Genomic DNA, 22,278 nt, shown 5'->3' with positions numbered 1-22,278 from the left:
CGGTGATTCGCATATATCCATAAAGCCTTAACTTAACCTATGGCTATAACAAATGTGCCACCGTCGAAGGATTGTTACAACCATATACTATGTATAAACTTTGGTTAAGGTGCGTGGAGATTCATTTATCCACCTGGTCTAAAGTTATAACATTGTTATAACAAATATTATATATGTATATCCTTCGGCTGTGTATTTCTATATTAATATGTTTGGTTATAATACAATACTATGTATTTCCATATAGTTGTGCCTGTTTACATATTTTTGTAATATATTACCATGTTTGCAAAGCCATTTCTGGGAGGCCCACCGGTTTGACCCCGAGACCTCCCGTGGGCTATATGAAAGGTATAGACACTGCGCCAAAGACAGAGGAGTTGTAAAGTGTGTCTGTCGAACTTGTGTTACTTGTGCCTATAATATGCCTTTTGAGGCATAACTTGGCCAATATTGGGCCTTTTTGAGATCTGTAAGCTGCATTGGAGAGCTGAGATCGAGGCCTATCTTATGACAGTAGCCATTGTTGCCTGTGTGCACATTCCAAAATGGTGAATTTGATGTAAAGAGACTTTATGAGCATTTTTTAATACATTAGATGCCCATTGGAAGCGGATTCGAAGATGTAGTCCAGGAGGGACAAACTCTGCCATCAAGTTTTATGTGTTTTATTCTTTTCTCTACTATTCATGCTTAATTTCAGATTTCAAGTTTTAAAGTTTAAGGCACATAAAAATCCATTTTCCTTATTAATTCACTTAAAAAGCAACCTTTAGTTAATATTTGAATAAATTGAGCAAATAGTCAATTTTGTTGTTTTTGGATCATTTCTCGTGATAATAAAAATATAACCCAATATTTTAAATTTGATTTTGAAGTCACAAACAATGTGGTAGAATATGAAGCCCTAATTTTAGGATTGGAATTAGCTAAGAGTATGAAAGTTCAAAACTTATCAATATATGGTGATTTAGAGTTAATTGTAAAAAAAACAAAAATCTTTGTCAAACTAAGAATCCTAGACTCAAGGTTTATAGAAATGAAGTTTGGGATTGTGTAGAAAATTATTTTCAAGTCTTCAATATCACATCAATCCCAATAGAAGAAAATATTCATGTTGATGCCTTAGAAATTTCTGCTAGTTATTTCAAAATTCTCGATCGTCTGCAATTACATTATCAAATTGAAGTGAAGTACGAACCTTCCATTCCTGACAATATGAAACACTGGCAAGTTTTTGAAGATGATGAGCAATTAATTTTTTTTTACAAGAAATATATGAATTTTCAGCTTTATATGTTGAAGAAGAAAATATTGATGAAGTTAAATGAAATGATGATGACCGAGAGTCACACTCAAAATAGAAAATTGGTGTTCGTGATATCATTCAATTATCAAATAATTACATCCCAAGGGGTTGATTCCCCTTGAAAAACTTTTTGATCATAATGATGTCTCTAAAACTTCATTGCTAAATTCACAACAAGAAGATGTTCAGGGTTGAAATATTGGTACTTCTGAAGAAACTAGAAATGTTAAAATTTCAGCATCATTGCCTCAAGGAATCAAAGACAAATATATCAATGTTTCCAAACCTTACAAAGGTGTATTTGCATGGTCATACGAATAATTGAAAACCTATGATATAACTATTATTGAACATAAAATTACTCTCAAACCAGGAGCTAAACCATTTCATAAAAAATTAAGAAGAATAAATCTAGTCTTGCTTCCAATCATTGAGAAATAAGTAAAGAAGCTATTGGATGCAAAAATAATTGTTCCCTTAAGATATTCTGAATGGATAGCCAACCTAGTGCTTGTTAGGAATAAAAATGGAGAAATAATATTGTGTGTTGACTTTAGAATATGAACAAACTGTCTTTAAAGGATAATTATCCATTACCAAAGATGGACCAATTACTTCAAAGAGTATTAGGTTCTAATAGGATTTCAATGTTAGATGGTTTTTCTAGATATAACCAGATTCTAGTTAGTCAAGAAGACAGAGAAAAGACAACATTTACAACTCCATGGGGTACATTTATGTATGCCAAGATGCCATTTGGTTTAATCAACGTTGGAGCAACATTTCAAAGAGAAATGGATTTGGCATTTTTTGGTAAGATAATGTTATTTATTGTCATTTATCTTGATGATTTAACCATGTTTTCTGATTATGATGATAAACACATGAAACACTTGAGGAAAGTTTTTGAAAGATGTAGAAAATATGGGATTTATCTTAATCCCAAAAAGTCACTTTTTGCAATGAAAGAAGGAAAGATATTGGGACATATAATTTCAAAGGAAGGAGTTGTTATCGATACAAAAAGATTTTCAACAATTCAGGTAATCAGTTTGCCTAGAAACAAAAAGGAAATTTAGTCATTTTTAGGAAAAATAAATTTCTTGAGAATATTTATACCTAATTATGCTAAGATTGTGAAAGATATTACTGATATGCTTAAAGTGACCATGAGGTTAAATGGATATCATAGGCTATATATTCTTTTTCACATATCAAGAAGGCAATTTCAAAATCCCCAATACTAGCTAGTCTAGATTACACAAAACTTTTTAGTATCTTCTCCTTTGCCTAACATACTACCATAGTAGTTGTTTTACTACAAAGAGTTGATGATCAATATGAGCAACTAATTTCGTTTTTCAGTAAGGTTATGAGAGATGTTGAACTAAGATATGGCATAATAGAGAAACAAGCTTATGCCTTCGTACATGCTTTGAAAGCATTTAGGATTTATGTCTTACATTCTCCTATAATTTCTTATGCTACCAACAATGAAATAAAAATAGTTCTAACACAACCTGATACATATGGAAAGAGAGGGAGATGGATTGCTAAGATACTTGAGTTTTACCTAGGCATTATACCTACCAAGTTGGTGAAAGGATAGGGTTTAGCTAAACTTTTGGCTGAATCAAATTGTAAAATACTTGGTATCGACACTATTATGCAGATTTCAGCTGAGAAGAATCCACAAGAACCTTATCAAATTTTAGGTGAGAAGAATCCACAAGAACCTTCTCAGATTTCAGCTGAGAAGAATACATAAGAACCTTCTAAAATTTCAGGTGAGAAGAAACCACAAGAACCTTATTCTAGTGCACATCTTGTTTCTCTTCCTCTACATATTGACGATAAAAGTTTACTTTTAGATTTGTATAAAGACATAGTGCATTTTCTTCAAGATTTTGAGTATACTATTGAATTCACAAAGAATCAATGCATATCTCTTAGAATCAAGGCCATGAAGTATTATATAGTAAATGAATTTGTATTGGAAGTATCCTTTGAATATCCTCTTATTACGTTTGACTAAAAGTGAAATAGAATGGGTAATTAAGAAGATTCATGAAGGAATTTGTGGAGGACATTATGCTTGGAAGGAAACTGCATATACAATTTTGAGAGCAGGTTTCTATTGGCCCAAATTGTTTTCACATGTTTGAGCAAAGGTGAGTTGTATCCCATGTCGATATTTGTTGGAAAATAAAGACTAGCAACACTTCCCCTTGTTCCAGTTTCAATTGAAGCTCCTTTCTTACAATGGGGATTAGATTTTATAGGTGAAATAGTTCCAACTTCCAGAAATCAACATAGATGGATATTAACAACCACTGATTATTTCACAAAGTGGGTAGAAGAAATTCCTATTAAGAATGCAACTAATACAGTAGCGATAAAATTCATTGAAGAATTTTTTTTGTCTAGATTTGGTTGCCCAAGACAAATTATTACAGATAATGATCAATCTTTCAATAGTATCAAAATGATAGAATTCTGTTAGAAATATCAGATTGCATTACATGATTCTACACCTTACTATCCACAGGGTAATGGGTTATTAGAATCATCAAATAAAAGTCTGATTAAAGTTATCAAGAAAGTATTAGCATATCACAAAAGGAGTTGGGACATTCATCTCAAATATGAAGTATGGGAAAATAGAGTTTCACCTAATAGATCTACAGAAAATCTCCTTTTCAACTTGTATATGGGATTGAAGAAATTTTTCCTACATAATTAGCATTTCTAGTTATGAAGTTTTTACAGGAGTCATATGAAGAAGCAGATGATTTCTCAAGAAGGATAACTTAGATCATTGAGTTGAATCAAGATAGAGATGAAGTTCAACATAAAATTTGGTAGTATCAAGATAAAATATTAGCCTTCAAAATATTATGCACAGGTAACACAGGTTCGGGGGGAGCATTAGCCTTCAAAATATTATGCATTGTTGGCATCATGGTTGTTTAGTTCAACTATGGTCTCAATTATTAATGTCATTTGATGAAAAGGTCATGTAAAGACCTATGGTGTAATAATGTGTCTTTTTCTGTCATAGTCTATTATGGATGAGTCCTTTTGGACACATGATGCAATTTGTAACCCCGCTTTGCATGGGAAAGATGATGTAATAATTGCAATTTTAGTCATGTATGAACATTTGATGTATCCCCACTTGGTTGGGTGACTGATGTATGTATGAGTCACTGGTGATAGGAAGGTCATACTCACATAGTTGAGTTATAGAGTCATGTTGTTCTTTTGAAATACATTTCTGCAGACGCTGCATGTGCTCATTGGGAGCATGGATAGTATAGTGCCTCTCAACATGTACTAAGGGGGAGAATATCTTGGTCCTCCCTTTGCCCTTGATGTCAAAGGGGGAGAGTATCATGGTGTTTCTTGATATATTTAATAGGTTCTATAGCTTGGAGTGATCAACAACAATATGGTTGCCATCAAGTCCAAAGAGAGAGATTGTTGGCATTATGGTACATATGTTGTCCTTGATGGAAACCCACATATAGGTTAGTTCAGAAATGATAAAGTGACGCATGATGGAAACTCACATTGTAACAGGTCTATTCAGAGGTAACCGATTAATAACACAAAAGAACAGGATGATGGGACAAAGGATTACAAATAAGAATCAAGCAATTGAGGAAAGATAATGTTTTAAGTTGTATGCGCCGGTTAACCTAGTCCAAGTCACGTATAAACACAGGTACATAGAATAAAAGGAGCGTATATGTATGCACACAATTTCACATAAGGAAAAGTGCATATGGGATAGAAAATTAAGGATAAAGAATACCAAGGGTCCATACCATGGTATTAGCCCACAATATTGAGAGGAATAACGGTTACATGATCCCGTCTAAGAATACCATAGGTTCTAAGTGTTGTTTTGGTGCATTTTATTGAAAAAGGATTTGAGTATATAAGGAGGAGAAGATCAAAGGGCTAAGTGTGCAAGTGAAAGGGTTTTTCATGAATACTTCTATCTGAAGTATATTTTGGGTTGTAAGGGATATGGTTATGATATAGATCTGAAATATCTTTTGTACCCTTGGATACAATGTTGGATCGGGATCATGAGAACTGAAATGAATTATCATTGTATGATCATATAATGGATAGGATAGATTTGAATTCTAGCGAATGATTTATCATTTAAATGCTATGATCTGGGTATATCTGAAGTCTTGAAAAGTTGTGAAGTTATAAGTCATTATTTGCAAATCTACACACAGGTTCACCTCTGTGAAGTTAATTATACCCATGGCTTCAACACTTTCAAGTCACGTATGCAGAGGAAAGGCTTGTTGGTCATAAATGACTGATTCATTTGATCAATGTTGTTGTTTTACTATTGTTTTCCAATGATGTCTTCATTAGATCTGAAGTTAAACTGATTGTATAAGGAGATTGAGTGTGGTTGACTGATTGATTGAGTAAGAAGGGTGATCTTTGTTGCTATATGTTTAGAACTATGTAATATGACAGTAGATCTTAAAAATGTATTTGGTTAGTACATTTTTTGGTTAAGAAATTTTATGATTCAGTATCTTTAGAGGTATACATAAGTTGGGTTATAGAAAGTAGCGTATACACGCAGGTTTTCCTCATTGAAGTAGCATATACATTCTGACATATGGTTTTTTAGGTTGTAGTGGGTTCTGGTTGTTGATGCAGTGTTCTGGTTTCAGCTCTGTGTTCTGGTGATAGTGATTTGACTGTTCAGATTGATTGATTGTATTTTTCTTCAGAGTTGATGGGTTTTAGTGATTGGGTGATGTAGTTGTATTTAATGGTTGCATTACAATGGTGATTGATTTTGAGCTTCAATATTACTAATGGGTCTAGTCTAAAAATTTGATGAAACATGACCTACATATTATGTTGATGTGTACTAGGAGTATCTAGTCTGAAAATTTATGAAACGTGGTCCTTGGAGAAAGAGTGAAGGTGGTAGGATTTTGTAGGCCGACACCTACGTATTGGTAACATATCAGCTAGAACACGAGCTAGGGGGTTGGATCTCCCTTTTAGTAGAAGATGGAAAACGAGTGAAGGTTGTAGCCTTTTGCAGGTAGATGCCAGTGTACAGGAAAAGGTCTACACCAGTACAAAACTTGTAAACACTTTTTATAATAAGAAGATTGAAGACTGAGATGACAGAAATGGTGGTTTTTTCCCACATTGGGTTTCCACCTGAAAAATCGCGGTTTTCATGTGTGTTGCTTATGTGTGTTGATTTATTCTGTTCTTACTACATCTATTTACAGCTTAGTAAATGCATCACACTCTGATTTAAGTTCAACGGATAATGAATTAGTTATTTTACAATTTTATTATATATACGTTGGTTTCATTCATTATAGTCGCGGACATACACAATTTGGTTTCTGTAAAATCACATATTCATTTTGAAAAGGAAAATTATTATTGAGAAAGTTTAAATACTAATTCACACCCCCCCCCCCCCCCTCCCTCCCACAAGTATTTTTTCCAACATAGGAAAGTAACAAAATTCTTTATCCCAGATGATAAAATATGGGATAAGTTACTTGAACTCATCGAGTAAAATAGGATGCAAGGAATTCAATGAAAAATTACAGGAAAAAGAGGAGTAAAAAGCAAAAAAATAAGTTAAGGCAGTAGTCATCAAACATCACCCTTAAATTGTGTGTTGATTATTTGAATAAGTTTAGAATAACTATTTTCTAGTTCTATTTTTGTAAAACATTTTAAGATATTATCTCATTTTGTAATAAATTTTGGCTTAGATCAAATATATTTTTGGAATTAGATTCTATAAGTATTTGTTAGTTCAAAAAATTCATGGTTGAACCCTTGTAATGAACCAATGACATGCTTGTAATATTCAAAGCTATTTCTAAAGATAATTGAAGGATTCTAGATTCATTTTGAACAACTTGTGCATCTATGTAAGTTTGTCTTATTATCAGTTATTTTTTTCATATTTATTTCTGCACATGTTCAAGGTAACACAAGAGTTTGGGCAAGGCTAGATTGAATATCAATCTCCTTGAAAGCCCCTAAGTTATAATTATTAAAAGAGATTAGTTAATTGAACAGTTTGTCTTAGTTAATTCCTCTAAATCTTTTAATTGTTGCCTCCAGTCATCACTTGAATGTGTTTTGTTTAGTTGTATAAAACTTCTACACACATCTACTATATATGATAAATCAAAATGTTCAATATGAATGTTTGACAGTTACATACCTTCTCTATTTTTTATTTTCAAATCAATTCAAAGATTAATTTTGTTAGGAATGAAAATCAACCCTTCATTTTTCTCATAAATACTTAGAAATTACATATGTTTAAAGGTTTAATGCACAGGTCATCCATTTAAATCAAAACCTTACTTTAAATGTTTTGACACAATTACCCAACATAGAACTGTCTACAAAGATACAATAGGGGAGACCCCCTTAGTTGACGGATTGCCAGCACCGTCAACCCAACCTTACGATATAAATTAATACCTTAGAATGTCACTTATTTTCATGCTACATTTTGTAACAAAGGGGATGGAACTTTAACTTTAGTAATCAGATCCCCTATTTCGAGTAGTTAGTTTCAATAAGTGATTGATATATAGCTAGTATAGGATCTAGAATTCAAGTAATGGTCATGTACTTGTATTGTATTAAATAATAAGACATAGTTCGATGATGGGGAGATAGATATTATACTGAAACAAAACATAATACTATGTGAACAAGTATATTGTAATCCTTTTCGAGTTACAATGAATAAACAACATTTTTGTTGAATGATTGTGTGTTTGATACTTAAGTTGTGGCTATCTTATGTGCACATCTCAGATGAGAAGGGTCCCCTTCTCTAATATGAGTTACATTGTCGTTTCCATTATTACTTGCTATAGGATGTTAGAAGCAATTGCAAATTGTTATCAATTTTTCAGTGATAGTTACTATAACCTACTTTTTAATTAATTTAATTGTGAGATTCATTTTAAAGATAGATATAACTACCACAAAATATTATCTAAGTCAATTGTTAATTAAAATAGTCATTGAAAGTGTTTTCACCACATGATTCAATCCATAGCCTGAAAAAATATGATGACCAATGTTTCTACTATTGTGGTGTAATGAATTGCATGATTAGATGAGTTTGAGCCTATGTTATTTATTCCGATAGGTGTTTTTTCCTTGCATTTAGTTATTTCCTTTCCCAAGGAAAATTTTCATCATTTCTTATACATTTGTTATGTTTATGAAAGAGATTTATATATAAAATTGATTAAAATGGAGTATATGTTGTAACAAGATTCATTAGTCTATGCTTATAACTTGCATTTCTACACTTTCAAATCAAGAATCATAGGAATCTCACATAAGAATTCAACTATATATACTAAAATTATATTTTTCTAGATTAAATATAATAGGGCTAGTTAAATAGATGAGATTTTAGTAATAGAGAAGTATTTCAACACTTGCAACGCCTGTGCTTTATAAGGTTACAAACCTTTGGTTGATAAGATAAATGTTTCATAATATATACAAATAGTTTACCTGTCATTTTGACGCCATTTCTGAGAAGCATAAAAGGGATTGGTTAATTTGGTTGTACTCTTTCATTTACTTATATTTTCTTTTCAACATAAATACATATATTAAAAATATTTTTCTTTTACATACATTCTTCATAATATCTAACTTTATCAATACAAACATTTAGGACAAGAAGGAGTGAAGGTGGTAAGATGAGAGGTAAGAACCCAGACACTTACTTTAGTTGAGTCTTTATAAATCATCGCCATGTTTATTCCGTGGGCATAAATTAATTATAACTATGGATAATAGAGGTAGAATACGAAAAATAGACCCCACCATTCAAAATTACAGGTGCTATAAGAATCCCACATTTCGTAATCCGTTTGCAAGTAGGGGCTCTTAACCAGCAAGAAGAATCCAAAGATGCTAAATAATTTATTGGGAAAAGGAGGATGTGCCACTACAAGGATCTTCCCAAATACTTGTTCTAAATTTACAAATGCAATTAGAAATAGATCTACATCTCAACAAGCAATAAAAGAACAGATCATCCATGAGAAAATTCCACAAGAAGAAGACCCAAAAATGTTTTTCAATCATATTTGCAAGAACAAAAAAGAGATCAAGGATCCATGGGAAAAATTTGATGGAGAGTATACATTGGAGCCAAAGATTGAGGAATTTCCTACATGCTTGTCACTAGATCGCTCGTGCATTCAGGACTGCAATGGAAAAATCTAGAAGAACATCGTTATATAAAAGAGGAAAAGAGTCAAGGAGACAATGGCTACATTGAATCTTAGTTCCACACAATTCTAAACTGGAAGTACCACTCCACTCCTTAGCATTTTTTAGCACCATTTCCACTAGAGCGGTTCATTTTTCAGTTATTTACATCCACTAAGGTGCATTTTCAAATTTGGATATGAGTATGCTTGAGATCCTACTACATAAATGGATGCAGTGGAAGCATTCCTACACTTGAGGAAATATTTTCTTTTTAAACTAGAGTAGGTCATGTACGTGCATAGACATACAAATACTCACAACTCTGATTGAAAATTAGGAAATTAATTGGAAATGTTAAAAAAAAAACAATATACAAATAAAAGAACAAAAGTGAAAATAAGTTTGATTGTGAAAACCAGTCTCCTAGCACAATAAAACATGACCGTTGCTAGAAAACTAGGAAACTAGTTGGCAATGTTCATAAGAAAAAGAAGTCTTTGTATAGTCATAGTGAGTTGCATTCCTACAATTCAGTACAAATTATAGGAACTGTTGGTATTTATAAGTTTGGAATAAGTAGAGAAACAAGACTTATTTATAAATTGGCCCATGTTCTAATTTTTGTGAGGAATTAGAACTCCACTTCATTCAACGTACTTCTTGATGCTTTTCATTACGGGGTTTGTCAAAATCCTGTAACTATATTTTTCAACATTGTGTAACCTACCTACAAATATTGTTTATCACTTTAGTATCTGAGATTAATGTCAGCATTTAAAGGCTCAAGGATCAATTCAAGTTATGTATCGAATATGATATCTAATAAAGCAGTTAAAGATGATTTGCATTTTCCATGACTATAGAAAGTATTTATCCAACAATAAAAGGGCGAATAATAACATATGTACCCTATTTCAACAAAAACAAAGGTTAGAGGTCCATCTCAATGCCATCAAGAAACAAGTACTTGCAGAATACAATGATGAAAATGTTGACACTAAATCAATTTATTATATTCAACTTGATCAAATTAGAATAACATAGAATAATTTCTATATTCTTATTTCTAAAAGTTCATATCTCTACTTACTTATCCATGGTCTTAAAAATTATTGACATTCATATGAATGACCAATATTTTTTCATATCCAATGAACCATATCATCCATCCTCCCACAACATAATCTATTTCATCACCCCTTCTCATCATTCATTTGATGTGTTTATACTTATCATGATAATTATGAAATGACTTGCATACTATGACCCTTGTACACACGTTGAGTGCCATGATTTTTAAAACATCTGCCAATCTTGACCCATGCGCAATGATACTCAAAATCTAGTAAGTACATTACAATCCTAAAACCCTTGTTTCCAAATATTAATTCAATTAAGCTATACATTTTCATACTATAGTAACTAGAGGTAGCATACAAGAGTACTCAAAAGACAACTAAAGTAGAGCATGGTTGTAAAAGGAGTTGTGCGATATGAGCCATATAAACTTGAATGGTTGGAAGAAAAGCCCATAATGTTATGATATATTTGAAAAATAAAGGTGGTTATAGTTTTTTTCTAGGTTTCAAGCCAACAACATGAAAATCACAAAGGCCTTTGTAGAATATTTTAACAAAGAAGAGGCATAGGTTGGAAATTTTCATATATATGTTATAGAAGCCTCATTGTCAGTAATTACCAGAGTACCTATGGAGGGAGAAATATGGTTCAAGAAAAAAAAATTCAAATAAAAGGCATGTAACCCATTTCTAATATGTTCATGACAAAATCTAGGTTCGAACACATGTATTTCTTGGACCTAGTTAGTGAACCCATGGTGAGATATTATGTTTGTTATTCAAAAAAATTTAACTTATGAAGGTTGATTTAAGTTAGTTTTCTTGTATCATTTATGACTCCTTCAAAATCTCAAGGAAAAATAAACTAATAAATATGTTATTTTATTTGTTAAAAGGTCTAACTAAGATGACATAGGGAGGTTCAAAGACAACCAAGGAGTGCCTTCAAAAGTATGTATCACCGTGCTCGGATTAAGTTAATCATTTTGAATGAGTTACAAAACATAAGAGAATGCGATGAATTTCTAATCCAAAATGAGTTTAAGGAAGAGTGGATGAACTAGAGCCTTTGCAAAATGAGAGTTTGAGCCTTGAAATTGAAGAGATTGAACCTGTGATTCTAAAAAAACAATAGGCATCAAATTCCAAAGTAAGGTCCCAAACTCAAAGTAGGATTTCCCAAATCATGAAAATGAAATTGAATGATAAGGGTTTTAAAATAAAAGATCTTGTCTTTGTAAATTCTTGAGGACGTCAAACACATCTCATAATGATGCCAACTTTGCACAAAGTCCCAAGGTTAATAATTATGAGGAGAAGTTTTATAATCAATTGGAATCCTAAGAATGTGAGGATGTTGGAAAAAAACATCCTACAACAAAGTGCACATACCTTCTTCCTTTGCTTCAAAACTTCATATGAAGGAAAAGAAAATTGAGGAATGGAGGTGCTAGAATGATATGTGAAAAGTGAAACACTTAGCTAAATGAACATGACATTAAAATTAAGGAAAAAAATGAAAGTTTGCAAATTGAAAACCAATTATTGAGGGACATGGTTCTTAAGAGGTTTAAGGAAAAAATAAATTCAAGAAAAAGAACAAAAAACTTTAGTTGCCAAATTATTTGAAAGACGTGGTTCTGATGAGGATACTGAGAATAAAAATTGAGACCAGAATCAGGTCCAACTTATACATTCTTATTACGACAAGAAAAGAAGTTTCATACAACAACACCATATCATAAATGTTACCCAAATTTTGAGATTTTGATGTTTACATGAGGAAACACAAAACCTCTGTGTTGTGCATAAATGTTGAGTATTCATTTTTCCATCATTTATGATGTGAAATAAGCCCAATTTGTCATACTTTTCCACCTTTTTAACCCTTAAAGAATCCATTTTGACACAATATCCATCATTGAATAAAAAATTAAGCATATAGGATAGTGATTTGTTCTTTATTATTTATTTTTAATTTGATAAATTAAGTTGTTTGAATTGGCTTAAATAATCAATAATTACAAGAATTTGTTCCTTTAGTTTGTTGTTTGTTTACTTACTGGTCTTAAGGTCAAAGTCAACAGTGCTATGTGGATGAGATTTGTGGTTTTCATAGCATGGTTAAATTCCTATCAACCTATCTCAGAAACTATTAAAAGTCCATGGTCAAAGAGCAGTCAACTTTGGCACCTAAAGAGGAGTGTATCCAGTAATCACTGCAAGAATCTTGTAATAGCCTCAAATCCTATAGTAGCCCATAGGTCATATAGTTGGTTGCAATTTTGAATAGCAACATTATCATCAATGAAAGATTGACATAGGTAGAAAATCATCAACCTAAGGAGATAAATTAATACCTTAGATCATCAGTTATTTTCATGCTACATTTTGTAAAAAGGGGGATGAAACTCCAAATTTAGTAATCAGATCCCCTCTTTCCAACAATTAGTTTCAATATGTGATTGAGTTATAGCTATTATAAGATCTAGAAGCTAAATTATACTCATTATGTTGTACTTATCTTCTATTAACTAGTGAGGGGGAGATAAACATTGTATGGAAACAAAACAACTATCCCATGAACAATGAACTAGTATCTTCTAAGCATTTTCAAGTTACAACGAATTAAGAGCTTTTTACTATTGTATGAGTGCATGCTTTATATTTAAGTAGCAACCATATTGAGTTAGAAGGGACCCCTTCTTTGGTATGTGTTACAATATATTTTCCATTATTAGCTACTATAGATTGTTAGTAGTAATTGCATATTGTTATCAATTATTTCATTGATAGTTACTATATCCTATTTTTTATCTATTTAAATTGTGAATTTCATTGTAAATATACATATAACTACTGGCTAACTGTAGATTAAATCAATCATTGAGAGTATTGTCACCATATGATTCATTTGAAAGATTGAATAAATATGATGACCAACATTTCTACCATTGTGGTTGTAATGAATTGCATGATAAGATGAATTGGAGCCTATGTTATTTATAGTGATAGGTGTTTCTTCCTTGAATTATTGGTTTTCTTGGGAAAACTGTTCACCATTTTTCAAACATTCATTGATATTTATGAAAAACATTTTTGTATAAAATTTATTAAAACATAGTATTTATTGTAACAAAATTCATTAGTCAATGCTTTCTACCTATATTTTTACACTTTCAAATCAATAAATCACATAGAAATTCCAATATGTATGAAATTTTTTTAATTTTCTGAATTAAATATAATAAGGTTAGTTAAATAGATACATTTTTAGTAATAGGGAACTAGATCTATACTTACAATATCACACTTGGAATTGATAAAATAGATGTTTCATAATTTACACAAATAAATTACCTAACAATTCCATTGCAAGATCATGATAATCACCAAAATAAAAACCTTAAGTAATATACCTATTTATTTAACATTCACAAACTAACTTACCATATTCACCTTTATACCTCCAACTTTCTCATTACCAGATTCACCCTTATACTCTCAATTTCTTAAAAGCATTTAAATTTGCAATACTAATTTCCAAAACAGTTTTACACCCAGAAATATAATATGTTTTATTAAGTTTGCAGATTTTCATTTGTATTTTTTATGGATATTTTCTAGATTTTTAAGATTTTTTGATTTTCTAAACTCTTGCCAATTTGTTGATACCAATGTTTGCAACAATTTTCACTTATTAAACTGAGAGGCTCATTCTACACGGGCCTTTTAAAATAAAAATAAATTATGAATTTAATATTTTAATATTAATATGTTTAGTTCCATATGAATTAATATTGACATATATTTAAAAATATATTAATAATTAAAAAACTATTTTAATTTATGCTAATAAAACATCTCTATGTAAAATATTTTAATGTCATATGGTATATATCATTTAAAAAAAATTATGTATATATCATGAAAAAACTTAAAATTTTTACATTAAAACCTTTATTTGATCTTTTATATACTTTATAGAACATTCAAAAATACAATTTAAACACTGAAAAATTACACACTGTATTTTGCACTCTAAAGAAGTTTGTAGGTGAAGAAATTTAATCACTCTCTGTACATGTTAAATCCATACTTAAGATAAATCTATGCTGATTAAATATAATTCAAAATCTATATCATTAAACAATACATAAAGTTATCATAAATCATCAACGAATCTATTGTCTTCAAGCAGCAATAGTAGATCCATATTTAAGATAAATCTATGCTGATTAAATATAATTCAAAATCTATATCATTAAACAATACATAAATTTATCATAAATCAGACGAATCTATTGTCTACACGCAGGGATAGTCTATTCTTCTTTAATGTCTACATAAAAGGTTATTTTTTATTTTGATTTTGATTGCAAAATTTTAAAATATTGCCAAATAATAATAAAGATAAATACGGGAACCATCCCCAAAATGAACAATCAGACACACAAGGTGCCAGAAAATGAGGAATTTGCAGCACATGGACTGATGGACTCTTTGCTGGAGAAGATACCAGACACAACGAACACCATTGGAGCGAAAAGACATCATTCTCCAGAACATTCTGATACAGACAAGGACAATCCTTGTCATATGGGGGATTCTTCTCTCGTACTTTTTCCGTCCTCACCGACTCAAGGGGAGTGGCCAAAGGTTGAGAAGGAAAAAGGGAAAAAAACATAATTTCTCCCCCAATGTACATTATTTTTCCAGTTGCTTTCTCTCTATTTCTTTTTTTTTTACAGCAACTTTTTGTATTGCTTTATGCCTATGCGCCTCAATCTACAAAATTAATTTTGTTATTATTAATAAAATTACAATTTTTCCTTACCTGGAAAAAAAATAATAAAAATAAAATTAAACCACAGATTTTGCTCTGGTACCAGAAATACCAAAATCTACCCTGCATTAAATTCAAGACTCACAACCAAAAAGAAAGAAATCCACTCAACAACATTCTTCTGACACGCAACTTCAAGGTACATCATTATCTTTGACCAAGTTGGTGCTCCAAGAAAATGTGCGAATTACAACTCCTTCCCGCTGTGAGTGAGCGTCGTCCAGATAGTTGCAGATTACGTGTTGAATAGAAATGCTTCATAGATAAAATATGTTGTGATAGTTTCAAAATGCTAGCAATTAACGATGACCCCACAGGTACGTAAAGTAATGGCGATGGAGAGCAGGCCACAGTTTCTCGGAAAGCACGAGACATTCTCAAAATTCAGCTTCCTTAGATAAGACACACGGTTCTTTAGATAAGAAACTTGATACTTCAGGATAGAACATCACTTCCTCAGTATGAACTTTATTCTTTCATTGGAAGTCAAGGTGAGGTGTTAGATAGGTGGGCCATCCTTATCTTATCTTAGATTTTGTAGATAATATTTTGAGATTTTGTAGATAAGAACAAAGTCAATATTTTATTTTTGTTTATTAAATTTTGGAATTATAATTTAATTAAATTTGCAGCTAAGGTGCAGAAATCAAAAGTAATGTGCAAGTTGAAAAATCATATTCAGTTAAAGCAAGACTCAACAAAGGTCAAACTCTGAGCCACATGATAGGAGTTATGCACCACAAGAAATACAGATCTTCACCAAAGGGTTTTCTATGGCATAGACTGGATTTCAACAACCAAGGGATGGCTAGACATAAACTTGATTGTAGGGATTATAAATAGTAAATGACCTAAGACAATGAGTAATCGCACTGGTTGTGTATTTAAGGGTTGTGAAGGAAATAACCACTTGTGTATTGAAGGGGTGTGAAGGAAATCATGTAGTGTCAATACTAACAAAGTAGCAATGGTTGATAAATTAGGATTTGAATCAAACAAATTAAGCCTATTATCATAGAGTGATTAATTTTTATTATATATATATATATATATATATATATAATTCATAAATGTTTTGTTTTATTATCTTAACCATTTTAATATCTTATATTTTTTTATTTTGATGTAAGTTACATTATTTTGAATATTTTAGTAGGATGATCGCAAGAAGGCACCCCTATAGAATCTTAGATATCCTTTTAATATCTTAGAGATATTTCATAATGTATAATTTGTTTTTATTAACACTATATTTAGTTTTATATTTTGTTTGTTGGTAGCATTCTATCCATGATCATATCGGTGATGATGATGACATGTTTGATGACCCAAACACACTAGTCATTATTAAAAGGGGATATAAAAAATAATAACAAACTATTGAACTCCATCTCAAAGGATGTTGTTGTTAAGCACAAAATTGTGATCAAAAGACTTAAATGATACCAAGTATGCATTGACTTTTAACTTAGGCTAATTGCTCGTAAAATGCCTTTTCTTGGTGTAGGATTATTTGAGAGTTCTTGAGCTCGTGCCTCATGAGGATGGTGATCATAGTAGCCACATGAAATCTACACAATCACATCCACCAAGAGAGCCATTTTACACAAACCAATACATAGAGTAATTCCCAATTTAATAGTAAAAGAAAGACATGTGGGTGGATCTACTTATCAAGTTCCCATTGAGATAAAATCTATACAATGAAAATTAGTTGTCATTCATTTCAACTGAAATATTGTTGCATGAGTTTCTTAATGGACTATTTTTCTAATTGATTCTATTACTTGATGTATAAATTTTCATGTAAAAATGTCATGTAGAAAACTTACATTAAGTGGTAATAAAGCCTATTGTTGTTCACTTTGATGGCATGCCTTTGGCATTGCATTAAGTGCTGTAAAAATCCAACATTGTTATGACTAATAAGAATAGGAAGATCATTGCAAAGAAGAGATGTGTTGGTAAGATTGTTGTTGGAAATTCATAGAAAATTTTTCCACTTAGTTGGAAAGTTATAACATCAAGAGAATATACAATGAGAGCCTTGAAATGAACATGAAAGCATAAGAGTTTTTTAGTAGAATGGAAAACATGATAATTGTGGAAATGAAATTGCAACTCTAATTATTTGTCGAGAAGTGGCTATGTGTGACTTGCAAGAGAATTGTAAGGAGAGTATTGAGAGGTGTGGTGAGAAAATTGCAGTATGAATTGTGGAAGAAAAATAAGGAGATATCATAGAAAATGACCAAGGAAATGAAAGGGACAATTCTTCCTAAAGTTGGCAAGAGAGGAAGAGCTAGAAGATTGTATACTAATGTCTGATGATGCTTTTGGAGACTATGCAACAAGGGAGAGATGTTTCCAAGATGAATGATGACAATGCCAACAATGAAAGATAATCCATGAGAGGAGACATAGAAAGGGAGGGTGGCCCCAAAAAAAGGTTTCTTAGAAATTCTCTAGTTTGGCAAAAAGATCAGGATTTGATATGCATGTTTACACTGGAAGCCTAAACCTAGAGAAGTGACTAGATCAACAAAATGGAAAAATACTTGACTTCAATTATATTAAAGATCCTATAGGAGTGGAATCACATGGCTCTTTATGGATAATAGTCTACGATCAAGCAAACACTTTGAAGGATGGGAAAATATATGAAGTTGGTAGATCATGGTCAAAAGACTAAAAGGTAAATTTATGCTTATTGTTTATACTTTGAAGTTGTTTCAAAAATTAAATAACAAAAATGGATATCTTTGTCAAAGATTACAAAAAATAATTTATAGGATGTAGAAAGTATAGAGAATTTTACAAGGTATTGATCATATTGGATCAACATATAATTTTCATATATCTTGGTACATGTTAGATGGAAAGATCAGAGGAATTGGCTAGCAAGGCCCATTTTGGTGGTAGGTTATAGTTTGGAAATTGGGGTATGGAACCTTTTGAAGCCATTTTGAAGCATTAAGTGATTTTTTTGGAGTTACTAGAAATCGTACTTATACCCTTGAAATTTTCCTACACATTGAAACCTTTCAAAAGGTGAAAAAGTCAATTCAATCAGAATTTGTATGCAAACGTTATGCCTCCCACAAGTTGACCTACTTTGTTGACTACCATCTCATGAATGGATGACACATCATCCTCAATTACTCTCACATGTGGGCCTAGACACATGTGAAATTCCAAGAAGATTATATAAGGTCCAAAACCTTATAACTAATTGAGGGTTGAGAAATTCAAAACCTTAACCTAGATGGCTATTGGGCTATGTTAAATATCAAGCCACTAGGAGAAGAAAGGGTTCCATTATTTAGCATTATACTTATTCCATAACTAAGAAAAAAATATAGGAGTGATATTTAAAGAGCATAGCAGAGGAAAAGATTCTATAGTAGCCATTTAGGCCATGTTGTCAAATGCAACTCCATAATGAGTGCCTCTTTTCATATTTGTATTTCCATAAATAAAGAAAAGAGAGCAGAGCATAGGTCTCACCTTATAGTTGGTTTTTCTCTTGTATTGGTTTCCTAGGATATATCTTGTGTTCATTTGTGTGGATGGTGTGTTATTTTTCTCATTTCTTTAATCTTTGGATTCAATTATTTTATAAAGTCAATAATGTATAGTAGTTAATAAATCTAGGATATAAGGAAAACTAATGGGAATAGTCTAAGATTTCAAAATACTATAATATTTATTGTGATGAATTGTTCTAGTGGAATATCCATGATAATTGATAAATCATAATGGTATTAGAGCATGGTTTATTTAGAGTACGTGTGGGAAATTGTAGGATTAGGAATTGGCTTAAGAAAAAAAATCATAAAACCCTAGCCATGGTAGATGAGTTTGTTTATAGCAACCATGAAGATCCAATTTAAGAGATATTTTCAAGGCCGAAAGATTAAATCATTGATAACTCTTTCAATGTGTCCCTCTTCATGATGGCTCTAGCAAGCGAGGTCAAACAATTCAGGGAGGTTGGAGTCTCTAACTTAGAGATCAAATCAGAGGGGAAATCATGAGATAATGAAGACCTAGAAAAGTAGTTGAGGAAAGAGCCCGAGAAAGAGAAGCCAAGTTCTAGTGCCATTACCACTTATGGTTACTTATTTAAAATTGAATCCAAAGTGGATATCAATCCATATCAAGGTGTAATGGATTTAGAAAATTTAAATCATTGGTTGCAATAGTTAGAGGCTTATTTTAGTGTCCACCATATCAAAGAATAAAAGACGATTTCATTTTCTAGACTGAAATTAGAGGGTCATGCATTAACCTAGTGGGAAAGTTACACAAAAATAATTAGGTTGGAGGGTGGTATGCCAATGACAGAGTGGGAGGATTTTAAAACACTCATTAAGTCCTAGTTCTCTTAACACCCTCCTCCCACATTTACCCAAGAAACCGACCAGCCAGGGTAAATATTTGATGAGAGGCCACTATGATATGATTCGACCTCCTAAGTCCCATTAAGGAGGTGGAACCGACAAAAACACACCATAAAGACATTCAACATCAACATTGGGACCCTTAAGTACTAATCCAACCTTTCTGCCAACCAGCCCTTGGGTCCCACTGAGCTTTTGGACCACTTGACCTTTGGATGCTCTCATGCTATGGGCATGCCAACATCCAGTACCTCTGGACGCTCTCACAGGCCTTCAAGTCAGCGTCCAGGGACTATTTTTCATAGTGTTGTGCTAGTGTCCCCGGGAATTGAGCCACTTTTTCAGGCCCAGAGCCTAGGTCATTGCCCATAATTAAATGACATCTTTAGAATAGTAAAATAATAGGGAAATGACAGTATAAATGCAATCACTTGAATGATACCTTAACTGGACCCCTACTAGCCATGACAGGCATTTCGTCAAACATATCACGAATATGTAATCTACAGGTGTAAATAACATATCTGAGCATAGGGGTCTCATACTTAGCTGAGAATCACTAAGAAACATTGATGCCTCAACACATCAACTTCCATTTCATCCATTAGGTCATAGATACATTGTTCATTCCTTTACAAGTAAAAAAATTATGAGATCCATACATAACTACTGTCATAAAACACATACATAACCAACATAATAGCAACATAAATACCAAGGAAATCACAGGCATATAATCCACGTATAGACTAGTATAATACTCATAGAAATACAAGGAGAAATAACCCCATATTTATGATGCAAAATCTAAACTCGGGATGGGACTTCCACGTTCCACCCGACCAAAGAGTGGCTGAGCCAAATATCTCTTCATCCATTCACCCCCGTTCCATATTCCAAGCATGAATGTGGGATCTCATAAAACACATCAATCCAAAACCATCCAAGGCTTCCAAAGGCCAACCACCTCAATCCATCAAACAGTCATTCCACCTCACGGTCAGACATCATAAAAGCATCATCATATTGGTCTGTATCCCATCCTTCTAGGGCTTTAGAGTGTTTGTTCCAACCAAAGCTCCAAGACTAGTAGCTCAACCCATAGCTGACGTTGGGCTTCAGAGCATTTGTCCAACCAAGGCCCTAGGAATAGTAACTCAACACACCAAGGGCTCTAGAACATTTGTCCAACCAAGGCTATGGGAATTGCAATTGCAACTCAACCCAAGCTATTACAGGGGTCTACAATGTTTGTCCAACCAAGGCTCCAGGAACTAGTAACTCAACCCAAGTTAAGGAAACATTAGAACCAACCAAAACAAAACAAGGAAATCAATCCACAATCTCCATGGCTATCTAGGAAATGGCAAGGCTAGGCAACCCACTATCAATATAGGCAATCATCTATGCCAGTAACAGATCATGACCGATAATCTACATGCATATGCCATGCATGTCAAAACTAGTGACGAAAACATACATGCAACTCAGTACCTGCAAGAAAATCCCGTTGTAGTTGTTGATCTTGATGTCCTCTTGCATTTTCTTGCTCTTCTTTTTCCTTATTGCTCCAAAAATCCAAGTATGCCACACCCTCCAAGAATGCTCCAAGAAAACTCTAAGTATCCAAGAGTATGCGAGAGAGAGAATAATGAGAGAGCTCCAACACTGAACTGAAAAAGGTTAACAAATGATCCTCAAAAGCCTTTTTATGAATGAGGCCTCTATTTTCTTCATTTTCCATTATTTTCCTTCAATTTCCTCCTCACATGAAACTTGTGACCTTTCACCTCTCTTTTCTCTTCATTTCCATCATTTTCATAAATAAATGTGCCAAAAATTCCATTTTACCTTTCCAAAGCCTTAGCCATTGCCTTTGCCAATTTCCTTAGCCATTAAACAACCACAAGTGATCCCCATCACTATGTTTTTTTCGAACATTCAACTTGGAATAAGTGTCCCATCAATCGTGGTTATTGTTTTTTCCTTTATTAACTTTATTACATGGAATTTTCACCAGGCTTGTTACAAAACCCTGCCCCTTGGGGGAACACAATCCTTAGTGTTCAACAACACATGTAACCACAAGATTGTTGTAAGCAAAATATAATGCCGATGGAGCTTTATAACTTAGTCTGATGTAATATTTATAATGATCAACTTACTAAGAAAAAATCAACATGAAAACATGAAAACATAACATCATAATGACATGACACCCATACCACTTATTGGAGCTTTATAACATGGCTCATGGCAATATTTACATCCATATACATATGTACATATACCAAACACCACATCAAAACTACTTTGCCTCAACAAACAAACAAGGAAGGGTACATAGCTCTC

The sequence above is a fragment of the Pinus tabuliformis genome, chromosome 9 (assembly GCF_031772625.1).
Source record: "Pinus tabuliformis cultivar Carrire ecotype Pingquan chromosome 9, CPIR1, whole genome shotgun sequence".
Classification (NCBI taxonomy): domain Eukaryota; kingdom Viridiplantae; phylum Streptophyta; class Pinopsida; order Pinales; family Pinaceae; genus Pinus; species Pinus tabuliformis.
Note: the sequence above shows the minus strand (reverse complement) of the source record.